Source organism: Balaenoptera ricei, chromosome 12 (genome assembly GCF_028023285.1).
Source record: "Balaenoptera ricei isolate mBalRic1 chromosome 12, mBalRic1.hap2, whole genome shotgun sequence".
NCBI classification, from domain to species: Eukaryota; Metazoa; Chordata; class Mammalia; order Artiodactyla; family Balaenopteridae; genus Balaenoptera; species Balaenoptera ricei.
In genome coordinates, this window is record NC_082650.1 from 54,734,957 (window position 1) to 54,750,182 (window position 15,226).

The 15,226-nt window shown below is 38.6% G+C and overlaps 1 long non-coding RNA gene across 1 annotated transcript in view; it reads right to left on the minus strand.

Moving 5' to 3' along the window:
- LOC132376023 (uncharacterized) overlaps positions 1 to 15,226 on the minus strand; it is a 112,536-nt gene that overhangs the window by 97,022 nt on the left and 288 nt on the right. Inside the window, exon 2 of the long non-coding RNA XR_009506201.1 lies at positions 13,962 to 14,072. This is a non-coding gene — a long non-coding RNA (uncharacterized LOC132376023). The remainder of the gene's footprint in view (positions 1 to 13,961; positions 14,073 to 15,226) is intronic.

Sequence of the window (15,226 nt, forward strand, 5' to 3'; positions counted from 1 at the left end):
GGACATATATACACTACCAAATGTAAAATAGATAGCTAGTGGGAAGCAGCCGCATAATACAGGGAGATCAGCTCAGTGATTTGTGACCACCTAGAGGGGTGGGATAGGGAGGGTGGGAGGGAGACGCAAGAGGAGATATGGGGATATATGTATATGTATAGCCGATTCACTTTGTTATACAGCAGAAACTAACAAAACATTGTAAAGCAACTATACTCCAATAAAGATGTTAAAAAAAAATACACATTCCATAGATACTGACCTTTAAAGCTGTAGTGTAGCAGGTCAGAAGCTATAAACATAGCCTTGCCTTTATTCTTTGGGAAGCAGTAGAAAATTGTGGTAAATATGCACACGAGGGCATCAGAATGATTCAAAGTTTTAACACTGCCTCCATCACTCTAGGTTATAATGGGAACTGAAGCTAATTGCTGGAGACTGCTTTATTCCTCAATGTCCCATCAACAATGAGGGGTAAAGATACTTACCAACCTCACTGAGAAATTGAATGACATAATGTAAGTAAAGCTCCCAGCACAAAGTAAGTATTCAACAAGTGGTAACCATACCTACTAGCTGCTTAACTATTAAATCAATGTAATACACTTCAAGTGATAATGAAGGTTAGGCACCAAATCAGAGAAAAATAGTAACAATTTATCTTATTTGAATTAATTAACTCAAGGTGTTAATACACTAACTTTCTCTGTAATTCACACTGCCTTATCCACGTATACATAGTAGATTATTAAAAACAACAACAACAAGACAACCAAACACCACTTAGTGCATCTGAGACAGCTGATGTATAGGAAGCTTTCTGAATGCATGATGATTTGACTATGGCAAGCTGACTCAGAGGTGGCAAAACAACTCAGTGTTTGGGTATAGAACCTGATTTCTATTTTAAATATGTAAATCCTTTAGATCTCAGTTTCTTTACCAGCCAGGGTTTGAGATGGCGGGAGCAGGGAAGGCAATCACTTCCCTTCCTGCTTCTCCACTAAGTGGTGGAGCAAGGATTAAAAGAGGAATCTTTTAGACACCAAAATATGTGCATTTAAGTACTGTACTACAACTGCTTCCCCAGTTAGGGATAAAGACTGGGCTGTGCCAGTAGTTCCCAGCCAGCGACACTCAAGAGAAGCAGGTGGTACAGGGGCAGAAGGTGTGGCCTCTTGGAACCCCCTGCCTGCATTTGAATCCAGCTCTGCCACGTGTGCCGTAAAACCTTGCAAAAATTACTTAATCTCTCCATGCCTGAGCTTCCTTACCTAGAAAGTGAGGATGGAAACAATACTTGTCCATAAATTCATAGGAGGGTTAAACATCTAAAACATGCAATTTGCTTAGAACAGTGTCTCATCTATTAAATTAAAAGCAGTTGTTACCTGTTATTTATCTTGATGGACATATGGGAAACATGCTAAGGTTTGGGGTTTTTTTCTTCATTTATTTGTTATTGAATCTGTGGGATTTTGTCTCATTTGCAACACAGTTTTTACTCTGTCCTACAAAGCTGGGGATATACCTTTTATCTCTTATGCACTGACTACTTCAAACACTGCTCATATATGTTTTTTTCTCTTATTTCATAGGGTTTCTGGGAATTAAAGGGGATATTTCCAAATCAAGCTACTCCTTCGTGAGGACTATAAGTGTTAAGTTATCTATCTTTAGGCCAATGATTCCAAAATCACTAAGCTTTTAAAAGTGAGTTGTCGCAAAAAAAAAAAAAAAAAAAAAAAAAATGAGTTGTCGGAACTGCATTGTAAACTGCTGAGAACTATAAAATTGTAAGGTAAACACTTACTCAAGGAAGTTGGATCTTATCATAGAGCTTGGCTTTAAAATCAGCATTTAAGGCAAATATTAAACATAATTAAAATTACTCTTGAACATCTCTTAGAGCACAGGATAGTTCTGTTTGTCAGTAAATCCACTATAGTCACTTTTTTCTCCAGCTTTGGAGCAGATGACATTTCTTCTGCTGAACACCAGATGAAGAAACAGACTTGTACTTAAGCCATTTTCATATGAAAAAAAACATGCACAACATAAACCTAGCACTTTATAGATACTATCTCATTTACTCTTCACAGTAGCCTTATGAAGTATTAGTATGTATTCCTTTCTCACCTCCTAAGGACTGAGGCAAAGCAAATAACTGACTCGCCTGTGGTCACTGGCAGGTGGGCTGTGGAGCAGAATTTTGATCTCAGCTCACCGAAGCCCCTAATTTCCCTCCACATGTTCCCTCTGCCGAGAATAACTTTTGTATGACATTGAATGATACAAATTGTCCTTTACTCTGCTCAAGCAAGACTGCTTAGCATCTACTGGAGGAAAGGTTGAGTTTAGAGCTTCTCGCATTGAATGCAGAGAAGTTGGAGGAAGTCCAAAGAAGACTAAGGAACCCGTTTGAAGATAGTCCCAATAGGGATGCAGTTTAAGAGTGGAAAGATATAAAGAGAGATAGGACATTACTGACTCTGCTGGGTTTTAGAGCCATAAATAAATTATGCAGGGAAGCCAGGGAAGAAGCATCCTGGCAGGCTGGGTGGCTTGGTTGCAGCCTTCCTTGAAGAGGGGCTGGAAGGGGGCCTCCCGAGAGTCCTTTCCATCCACAGTTCTAGGAACCCACCCTGGACATCACTAATAAGTGGAGCAAAGCTAGAGAGATTTCGCCCACCAGCTAGTTACAGACACTACTCAGCTGATTCCTAGAATGCCTCTCTAAAGGGGAACCAGACATTACTGTCTTCTCACTTAATGATGGGGAAATGAGGCCCAGACACCAGATTCACGGGAAAAGTGACGGCTCCACAGGCACTTTTGCTGGACAGGCGGCCCCAAGGGCACCGGCTCCACGGCCAACAGGCAGTATCCACGCCTACCCCTGGCCTAGAGGACGCGCACAGGGCCCAGGGGGCTGGGGCGTAATAGGGTGTAATCAGGGGAATGTTCCTGATGGCCGGTGCCATATACCTGTGGTCACCAGACCAGCCCAGCCCTCTGTATAAACAGGCCTGTGAAAGAGACCAATTACTCAAATCCCTGGTCCACAATAAAGTCAGAGCCTTTCTTGTGGCCTTGCTCTTTCTAAAGGGTTCTTTTTCTTTTAATTGCTTTTTTTCCTGATTATACATACAATATAATATAATATAATATAATATAATACAAAAAAGGAAAAAACCGAAAAGTGTATAAAATAAGATAAACAATATAGAGAAGATCAGATAAACAACGAGGTCCTACTGTATAGCACAGGGAACTATATTCAGTATCCTGTAATACACCATAATGGAAAAGAATATGAAAAAGAATATGTATATGTATGTATAACTGAATCACTCTGCTGTACACCAGAAACTAACACAACACTGTAAATCAACTATACTTCAATTTAAAAAAAAGAAGGGATTTCCCTGGTGGTCCAGTGGTAAAGAATCCACCTTACGGTGCAGGGGACGCGGGTTCGATCCCTGGTCAGGGAACTAGGATCCCACATGCCGCAGGGCAGCTGGGCCCGCGCGACACAACTACTGAGCTCTCATGCCTCAACTAGAGAGCCTGCGTGCCACAAACTACAAAGCCCACGCACACTGTAGTCTGCATGCCACAACTAGAGAAGAGAAAACCTGCACACCAGAATTAGAGAGAAGCCCACGTGCCACAACGAAAGATCCCGCATGCCTCAACGAAGATCCTGCGTGCCACAGCTAAGACCCAACACAGCCATAAATAAATAAATAATAAATTTTTAAAAGATCATGTATTTACTATATAGTATATCTTTTCCTTATAAAACTCAGCTATGGGCTTCCCTGGTGGCGTAGTGGTTGAGAGTCTGCCTGCCAATGCAGGGGACACGGGTTCGAGCCCTGGTCTGGGAAGATCCCACATGCCGCGGAGCAACTAGGCCTGTGAGCCACAATTACTGAGCCTGCGCGTCTGGAGCCTGTGCTCCGTAACAAGAGAGGTCGCGATAGTGAAAGGCCCGCGCACCGCGATGAAGAGTGGCCTCCACTTGCCGCAACTAGAGAAAGCCCTTGCACAGAAATGAAGACCCAACACAGCCATAAATAAATAAAAATAAATAAATAAATAAATAAATAAAATTAAAAAAAAAAAAAAAAACTCAGCTATATAATAGTCTATGGATAATAGTAACAATAATAATGAGATAGCTTATGTGCCAAATGCTGTGCTAAGGACTTAATTTGCATCATCTCACTTATTGAAAGCAATCTGGACAGGAATTACTTGACACTTCCTCCAGGTCCAATCCAGTATGGCACTTTTTTTTTTTATAAATTTTAAAATTTATTTATATATTTATTTTATTTATTTGGCTGCATTGGGTCTTCATTGCTGCACGCGGGCTTTCTCTAGTTGCGGCGAGTGGGGGCCACTCTTTGTTGAGATGTGTGGGCTTCTTGTTGCGGTGCCTTCTCTCGTTGTGGAGCACGGGCTGTAGGTGCGCGGGCTTCAGTAGTTGTGGCATGCTGATTCAGCAGTTGTGGCTCGCAGGCTCTAGAGCGCAGGCTCAGTAGTTGTGGCGCATGGGCTTAGTTGCTCCGCGGCATGTGGGATCTTCCCGGACCAGGGCTTAAACTCATGTCCCCTGCATTGGCAGGCAGATTCTTAACCACTGCACCACCAGGGAAGTCCCCAGTATGGCACTTTTAAAGGGTCAGATATTTTCTTTTCCCTTTCTTTAAAAAAAAAAAAAAGGCTAAAAAATCTAGTGATTCAGGAACATCAAAATCAGCTAGACCATCTTTTCTTTTTTTTAGTATTTATTTATTTATTTATTTATTTATTTGGCTGTGCCGGGTCTTAGTTGCGGCATGCGGGATCTTCGTTGCGGCATGCAGGATCTAGTTCCCTGACCAGGGAACAAACCCAGCCCCCCTGCATTGGGAGCATGGAGTCTTAACAACTGGACCACCAGGGTAGTCCCTCAGCTAGATCATCTTATCATCTTGATTACAGCCTCAGAGTTATGGTTAATATTAAAACCTAAGAAGAACTTACAAAAATTGACATGAATGATAAGCCTCTAGATTTATAAGGTCACTGTGGGCTCTGTTAATCTGAAAATTCAACAATGGCCTACCACACCTCATCACCAGGCCAATGGTAAAATTATCTGTCTACTTTTAGAACTGTTTAGAGTTTGTGCTTAAGCCACACTTCATTTTGATGACCTTCTGTAAAGGTCTACTAACCTTTTTAGTTCTGTAATTTTCAGTCTTGTAACTTATTAAAGATGATACTAATACAAACATTCTACTAAGCTTTATGGAAGATACAATTTTAAAAGACCAGCACATCTAAACAATAAAGTTTTCACCTACAATTTCTTAATAGAATTGTGCTTGGAATGTAGTATAATATTTAAAAATAGTCAATACAAAATGCAAAGTCCTTACAGAGGAATCCACACTTCTGTCCTCTTGTTTTCTCTTCACTTTAGTTGGTTTGTGTTTCTACTTTTCAGCAACTTTCCATTTTTCTCCTAACTCTGAACACTAATTCTCCCTTCTGGAACACAGAGATAATCTGTGATTTAAAAATCCTCTAAGGAATAGAGTAATGGTTACCAGAGGAGAAGAGGTAGGGGGAGGGTGAAATGGGTAAAGGGGGTCAGCTGTATGGTGACGGATGGAAACTAAATTTTTGGTGATGAGCAAGCTGTAGAGTATGCAGAAGTAGAAATAGAATGTTGTACACATGAAACTTAAATAATGTTATAAACCAATGTTATCTCAATAATAAATACATACTTACATACATAAATATTAAGAAAATAAATAAATAAAAGTCCTTTAAGGCTACTGAATTTTAAAATGTGCTTTCTTAATTAAAATCTTAGCAAAAACAAGCCCTAACATAGGGCTTACTATTGTGAGATACTTTTACATAATATATTTTTCTCTTTGCATTGTGCCTCAATTCCAACTATTACCTATTAGGCAGAAAATGAGACATGTCCTGTTCACTAATCCCATACATTAAAGCAACTATATCAAGTCACTTGAGTCAGGTTTAAAAATATGAGATGTAGGCAGAATACATTTAAAGGCTAATCTACTTTTTTCCTGAGTATATTTTCCCGGTACATATGGCTATGTACCATAGAGCCATAATGAAGGCTTTGCACCCATTTGTACCCAGAACTAACTGTGCCTGGCACATGGTGGCACTTCATAAATATCTGTTGAATGAATGAATTTGCAACCAATGAAGTGATTTGAGGAGCACAGAGAGAAAAGGGCAACTCTGGTCTCCGCCCCCTACCATGAACCAAGCCAAGAAAACCTCAGCCCCTCCCAGGTCCCATAAATGGCAGGGTCACCCCACTCATTTGGTTCCTGGCCTCAAAGGTTGGCTGCGGCTGAGTTTTTCTGACGGAGCAGAGTGAGGCCTCTTCACAAATGCTGACTTGGATCTCAAATGCTGACCTTCATATTTTTTCTAAGAACCTCTTTTACACAAAGTAGAGAAGTAGCTGTTAGATAACAGTTAGCTCTCCATTCCATTTCCTAAGAGAGAACAACTGCTTACATGGCCCAGACATTAAGATTTGTTGTTCCAGTTACAACTACTCATGTGGCAACACCCTATTTATAGGATGCACAGAAGAATATTCTCTTTGAATGGTCTTGATATTATAAAAAGAGTTTAATGGTACACTTGCATATTTGAATTGCATCTTTGATGAGTGAATATTTAAATAAATTTCTTTATTATTGGTTATTCTTCATTTGTAATCTTCCCCATTTTTATTTACTTTACAATTAATTTTTTATTGAGATATAACTGACTACAAATAATTTTTAATTTGATCAGGTGGAATGGGAATATTTCATAGTCAGTTATTGCTCATTTGTTTATACATCAGTGTTTATCTTTCTTTAATCATCTCCATAATGATATTACCTAGATCTAACTGTAATTTTTATATCAATCAGCTTTATTTACCATTTGAAAAATAACTGCTGTTTAGCTACATACTGAATTTCTTGAATTTAGGTCTTGTTCAGAACAAAATTTATTTAAGAACAATGATGCTATACTTTTGATGATGTAAAAATTTAGGTATTATTGTTTCCAAAACATTCAGTACTCTATCCTAACCTAAATCTTCTGCCTTCTGCCTTGTGTAATATAAGGATGTATCCTGGGATGAGGACTGAAACTTTGAAAACTGTCTGGGCCTCTCACACAGAAGTTCATGGTCCATCTTTCAGGAAATAATCTCAAGGTGGATATTCAGAAGCAGTGAAATTCTAAACTAACCAGAGGCTCTCCTAATATCAGTGTTCACTAAACTCATAAGAATTTTGAATGCCTCAGAGATCCCCCAATCTACTCCAAGCAGGTATTCCTGCTGTTAGACAAAGACTAAGGTCTTCCGGGTGGATAAAGGTGCAAACTTCTTCCCTGAGATGTGACCTTCACCTAAAACCTGGGAGCTCTCCAATCTCTCAAGGGACTGACTCTAAGAGCATGTTCAAATGGAGACAACCCACAAAGCTTTGGGAAAGCAGAGGAAAAAAGCCAAAAACAAACTAAAGAACAACCTAGACACACCACATAGCACTTATTGCAGACAGCAACAGAGATGACAGGTTTTTCCTGGGTGCTGATGGAGATCTAGCCACGACAGGTACTCTGCTGGACTGCACCTCAAGAGGTTTCCTAATTCCCCTGCCAAATCACCAGCCCAGGTCCTGCTGCCCTAAGGCCTGCTGGGATCCTATCCACCGAAAAACACTGGCACTTTCAGTTCTGGAAGCAGTTCTGACAGCTTTGATTCTGCCATGTGCACAGAAAAGAGAAGCTCAAAGATTTTCTATGAGAAGATTGCAGGAAGAGTAAGGAGGTAGAGTCTAGACAACTCTAAGAAGTGCTTTGACCTAAAACTGTGTAATGCACCTTTTCTTTTTTTAACTTATTTTTACTTTTTTATTGTGGTATAGTTCACATACCATAACATTTACCCTCCTAAAACATACAGGTCAGTGGTTTTTTACCATATTCACAATGTTGAATCACCATTATCTAATTCCAGATCATTTCATTGCTCCAAAAAGGAAAGGCAAATATGCGGCCTTTTGTGTTTGGCTTCTTAGCATAATGCTTTCAAGTTTCATCCATGTTATTTCATGTATCAGCACTTCATTCCTTTTTATGGTTGAACAATATTCCATTGTATGGATATACCAGATTTTGTTTACCCATTCATCAGTTGACAGACATTTGGGTGGTTTCCACTTCTTGGCTATTAAGAATAATGTTCCTGACCATTCGTTGGACTTGGTATTTAAACGGGAGAAATGTTCAGCTTCTGAGACAAAACAACAACAACAAAAAATGAAGAAGAAAAAGGATAGATGGAGAGTGAAAGCAAAAGAGTTAGGAATAAATTTAACCAAGAAAGTACAAGATTTGTACACTGAAAACTACAAAACGTTGCTGAAAGAAATTAATGAAGACCTAAATAAATGAAAAATATCCCATGTTCATATATTGGAAGAGTTAACATTGTTAAGAAGGCAATACTACAAAGTGATGTACAGATTCATTATAATCCCAATCAAAACCTCAATGACCTTTTTGCAGAAATGGAAACAATGATCATAAAATTCAGATGTAATTTCAATGGAGCCCAAATAGCCAAAACTATCTTGAAAAAGGACAAAATTGGAAGACCTACGCCTCCTGATTTTAAAACTTACCAGAAAAGAAATTTATTAGTAATCAAAACAGTATGTGGTATTGACATAAAGATCAATGGAATAGACTTGAGAATCCAAAAATTTACCCGTACATCTATGGTCAACTGATTTTAACAAAGGTGCCAAGACCACTCAATGGGAAAAAATAAACTCTTCAACAAATAATGCTGGACAACTGAATGTCTACGTGCAAAAGAATGAAGTTGGGCCTCTATCTCACAATATATGCAAAAATTTACTCAAAATACATCAACAATGTAAGAGTTAAAACCATAATACTCTGGAAATAAAACATAGGGGTAAATCTTTGTAACCTTGGATTTTGCAATAGACTCTAGAAATGGCCCCAAACGCACAAGCAGCAAAGGAAAAAATAAATTTCATCAAAATTAAAAACTTGTGCATCAAAGGACACTATCAAGAAAGTGAAAAGACAACCCACAGAATGGGAGAAAATATTTGAAAATCATATATCTGATAGGAGTCATCCAGTATCCAGAATATATGAAGAGCCCTTACAACTCAACAACAAAAAGACAAACAACCCAATTTAAAAATAAGCAAAGGATGGGGCTTCCCTGGTGGCTCAGTGGTTACAAATCCACCTGCCAATGCAGGGGATACGGGTTCGAGCCCTGGTCCAGGAAGATCCCACATGCTGCGGAGCAACTAAGCCCGTGCTCCACAACTACTGAGCCTGCGCTCTAGAGCCCGCGAGCCAAAACTACTGAAGCTCGTGAGCCTAGAGCCCGTACTCCGCAACAAGAGAAGCCACCACAATGAGAAGCCCACGCACCACAACTAAAGAAAGCCTGCCCTCAGCAACAAAGACCCAACGCAGCCAAAAATAAATAAATAAATAAATAATTTTTAAAAGGCTTATAATAATAAAAAACAATAAGCAAAACACTTGTACACATTTCTCCAAAGAAGATATACAAATGTCCAACAAACACATGAAAAGGTGTTCAAGATATTAGTCATTGGGAAATGCAAATCAAAACAAGATATCACTTTATACTTACTAGGATAGCTTTAATCAAAACAAAAAAAAACAAGAAATAGCTAGTGTCATCAGGAAGGTAGAGAAACAGGAACACTCGTACTCTGCTGGTAGGAATGTAAAATGGTACAGGTGCTATGGAAAGCAGATTGGCAGTTTCTCAAGAAGTTAAACATAGAATTACCATATGACCCAGTAATTCCTCTCCTAAGTAGAGACCCAAAAGAACTGAAAACAGATATTCAAACAAAAATTTATACACAAATGTTCATCGCAGCACTATTCACACTAGTCAAGAGATGGAAATTATCTAAATGTTCATCAACTGGTAAATGGATAAACAAAGTGTGGCATATCCATTCAATACAGCATTATCCAGCCATTAAAAAAGAATGAAGTACTGATACATGCTATACCATGGATTAACCTCAAAAACATGCAAAGTAAAAGAAACCAGATATACAAGGTCACATATTATATGAATTCATTTATATGAATATTCAGAATAGGTAAATCCATAGAGAAAAAATCAGATTAGTGGTTGTCAGGGGCTAGGAGAAGGGAGAATTGGGGAGTGACTGCTTTATGAATATGGGGTACCCATACCCATTTCTTTTGGGGTTATGAAAATATTTTAGAATTTGATAGAGACGGTGGTTGTATAACACTGTCAATGTACTAAATGCCACTGAATTGTACACTTAACAATGGTTAATTTTATGTTATGGGTATTTTACCTCAATTTTTAAAAGTATGGTGGAACAATGATGTAGAAAACACTTCAACCTTTGACAATGATTTTGTAAATGTACATTTGCTGGCAGATATTTTCATGATCTTCATTAAGTAATAAATCAGATTATAAATTAAATTTTCAAAATTAAAAAATTATGAATAAAGAAAGCAAAAGAGGATGAGGAAACAAAACAGCAAAGGAAACCAAGAGAAAGAACAAGAGCCAGGAAAAATAAGAGAGGGAGAGAAGAGAAAAGGAGGAGAATGAAGAGGATGAGAAAAAGGAGAAAAATAGGAGAGCTAGAGCAAAAATTTTAAAGTGGGTGATATCAAGTGTCAGTGGGGCCTGTGCAGAAAGGAGCTCTCTCCTGCACAGCTGGTAGGAGTGTGGGCTGCACAGACACTTTGGAGAACAATTAGTCAGTAGTTAATAAAATTAAAATGGATATACGCCATAATGTTCAGCATGTCAACTACAGGTAATAATACTGTACTGCATATTTGAAAGTTGTTAAGAGAGTAGATCTTAAAAGTTCTCATCGGGCTTCCCTGGTGGCGCAGTGGTTGAGAGTCTGCCTGCCAATGCAGGGGACACGGGTTCGAGCCCTGGTCTGGGAAGATCCCACGTGCCACGGAGCAGCTGGGCCCGTGAGCCACAATTACTGAGCCTGCGCGTCTGGAGCCTGTGCTCCGCAACAAGAGAGGCCGCGATAGTGAGAGGCCCGTGCACCGCGATGAAGAGTGGTCCCCACTTGCCACAACTAGAGAAAGCCCTCGCACAGAAACGAAGACTCAACACAGCCATAAATAAAAAAAATAAAATAAATAATAAAAGTTCTCATCACAAGAAAACAAAATTCTGTGACTCTGTATGGTGACAGATGTTAACTAGCCTTATGGGGGTGATCATTTCACAACACATACAAATATTAAATCATTATGTTGTACACCTGAAATTAATATAATGTATGTCAATTATACCTCAATACAAAAAATAAAAAATAAAAATAAAATGGACATACTCAGAGTTTCACTTCTGGTAGTTAATCTACCTTAGGGAGATCATCACACATGTGCCAAAGGAATCATGCACTCAGCATTTGTTTATATCAGAACATCAGAAATAATCTAAATAGTTCTCTTTTTAAAATTTATTTATTTTATTTATTTATTTTTGGCTGCATTGGGTCTTCGTTGCTGTGCGTGGGCTTTCTCTAGTTGCAGAGATGGGGGCTACTCTTCATTGCGGTGCACGGGCTTCTCATTGAGGTGGCTTCTCTTGTTATGAAGCACAGGCTTTAGAGTGCAGGCTCAGTAGTTGTGGCACACGGGCTTAGTTGCTCTGCGGCATGTGGGGTCTTCCCGGACCAGGGCTCGAACCTCTGTCCCCTGCATTGGCAAGTGGATTCCTAACCACTGCACCACCAGGGAAGCCCCAGAAATAATCTAAACAGTTAAGGAGATGAATACATTGTGATATACTAATAATATCATAATAGCATGCAGTAGTTTAAAGAAATAATTATATACATATGTATTTCATACATATATATATATATATAATCATATATATCATATATATTTTATATATGTATGAAAAAAGTAATGAGTTCCAAGTTATTTTTTGGTCTAAAAAAGATAGCTGACAAATGAAGTTTGATGTCACACAATATACACTAATATATGATATTATATTAATATATTACTGGTATAATAAAAATTTATGTTAATAAAAAGAAAATGAAGGCATCTTTTCATGTGCCTATTGGCCATCTGCACTTCCTCTTTGGAAAAATGTCTAGTTAGCTTTTCTGCCCCATTTTTTCATTGGGTTGTTTGGTTTTTTGATGTTGAGTTGAATGAACTGTTTATATATGTTGGATATTAACCCCTTATCAGTCATATCATTTGCAAATATTTTCTCCCATTCAGTACGTTGTCTTTTCATTTCCTTGTTGGTTTGCTTTGCTGTGCAAAAGCTTTCAAATAATCATCAGGGAAATGCAAATCAAAACCTCAATGAGATATCACCTCCCACCTATCATCAAAAAGAATATAAATAACAAATGTTGGCAAGGATGTGGAGAAAAGGGAACCCTCCTACACTGTTGCTGGGAATGTAAACTGGTGCAGCCACTATGGAAAATACTATGGAGGTTTCTCAAAAAACTAAAAATAGAACTACCATATGACCCAGCAATTCCGCTCCTGGGTATACATCCAAAAAAAACAAAAACACTAATTCAAAAAGATACATGCACCACAATGTTCATAGAAGCATTATTTGCAATTGCCAAGATATGGAAGCAACCTAAGTGTCCATCAACAGATGAATGGATAAAGAAGATATGGCATATATATACAATAGAATACTACTCACCATTAAAAAAAATGAAGTGTTGCCATTTACAGCAACGTGGATGGACTTAGAGGGCACTATGCTAAGTGAAATAAGTCAGACAGAGAAAGACAAATACTGTATGATATCACTAAATGTGGAATCTAAAAAAATAAAACAAACTAGTGAATATAACAAAAAATAAGCAGATTCACAGATATAGGGAACAAGGGTAAGGGTATTATGAGGTACAAACTCATAAAATAAGTAAAATAAGTATAAAATAAGGTATAAAATAAGCTACAAGGATATATTGTATAACACAGGGAATATAGCCAATATTTTACAATAACTATAAATGGAGTATAACCTTTAAAATTGTGAATCACTATATTGTACACCTATAACTCATGCAATATTGTACAGCAACTATACTTTTAAATAAATAATAAATAAATAAATGAAAAGGAGTGATATAGAGAAATAGAACTATGGAGAATTATATAGGGATTAAAAAATGAAAGAAACACAGAAGAAAGAAAGAAGGTAAAAAAGAAGAAAGGAAGGAAGGAAGGGGTGAGTGAGCAAGTCTGGCTGAATTCATACCTGGAAGTAGAGGCAATTAACAAGCAAGTACACTAGATTAAATGAGACCTGGTTTAGCACTTAACTGCTCCTAGCTCTTTACCATAAGTATTCTTCACATTGCAGTTGCAACTTGAGGTGTGCAATCTGAGTTGACTGTGTTTCTGTCCTGCCACAGAGGTTTAGTCAAGAGACTATCCCAAAGGACCTGCAGGGATGAAGGCTATGGATCTCAGATACTCAATCTTTGAAGCAGAAATGCAGTTGGACGTCCCAGAGAGCCCTCGACCTGTGGCTGATCCATAGGGCACCACTTCATTAGTTTTTGTCTCATGAAGACTTTGCAATGAAGATCGAGGCAGGGACATGTATGTGAAGGAGTAAAAGAGAAAAACCAGAATGCATCAGGACAGCAATATTTAACACAAAGTTTATCAAAGAAGGAACTACACTGTATGTACTAATATGTTGAATACCTGAACCACACATACAAGTTGTATTAGTTACTACAAACTTAATGGCTTAAAATAACACACAATTACTATCTCACAATTTTGCTGGGTCAGGAGTCCAGGCATGGCTTAACTGGGTCCTCTGCTTGGGGTTTCACGAAGCCAAAATTAAGGTGTCCTCTGGTCTGCATTCTCATCTGGAGGCTTGACTGGGGAAGAACATTTCTAAGGTCACTTAGATGGTCAACAGAATTCATTTCCCTGTGCTTGTAGAACCCGAGGGCCCTGGCTTCCTGCTGGCTGTTGGCGAGAGGCTGCTCCTAGAGGCCACCTACAGCCCCATGCCCTGTGGACTTCCCCAGCCATGGACGCTTACTTCATCAAGCCAAAATGGACAGTCTCTAGAGAGAGTGTGCTACCAAGACCAAGTCTTTTGTAAAGTAATGTAGTCACAGGAGTGGCTTCCATCACTTGTGCTGTTATTTATTGTTTACAAGCAAGTCACAGGTCCCAAATGTACTCAAGGGGAGGGGATCCCACAAAGGCATGAAACCCAGGAGGCAGTGGGAATCATGAAGCCACCTTACAATCTATCACACAAGCATATCTTTGCTGCTTCTGAGTTTTTAAATTAAAAATGACCATGAATATAATCCTTAAAAACATTGTAATGTACAACACTAAATAAGAAGTAAAATCGAAACCCAGAATACATCTGATGTCAAAGCTCATGACCTTCTCACTTCCCCAGCCATATCCAGTTTAATCTGGATTTCCAACATCTCTGAGTCAATCCCTAGAATGAAGAGTAAGAGCAAAAGCCTGGAAGACAAGCGGTTTCTAGCCGCGTACGCGCTGCAGGAATATGGTTAATTTTTGGCCCTCAGTCCCAGTAACAATTAAAGGAGGTTAATTTTACCACTTATATTGCTTTAACTGTTATTCTGGGGACGAAAAGAGACACTGATTACTCAGTAAATATTTTGGTCCCGGAATCACTGTCACCAACACAGTTATATAACACGAGTGAGGGTGCTGAGAGGGGAGGAGATGGTAACCCTCGAGTAAGTTGTATTTCACTGTTCCCTCACCAACCACCATAGGGTTTGACCACCAAAACCAAAGAAAACTTCACTAACTTCATAGGAGGAAAATATGCATTTGATTTTTGCCTTAAGTTGTATGCACTGGCTTATTACTGATTTGAACTTTTTTATCATCTGTATTTAATTTCTTTTCCTTCTATGATTGTCCACGCTCTTTATACATTTGCTTTATTGAGACGTTCACTGATTTGAATCAAGATATTAAACGTTCTCTGTCCTATACACCCAAATATTCCCATCCCCTCTCAGGTCATTTA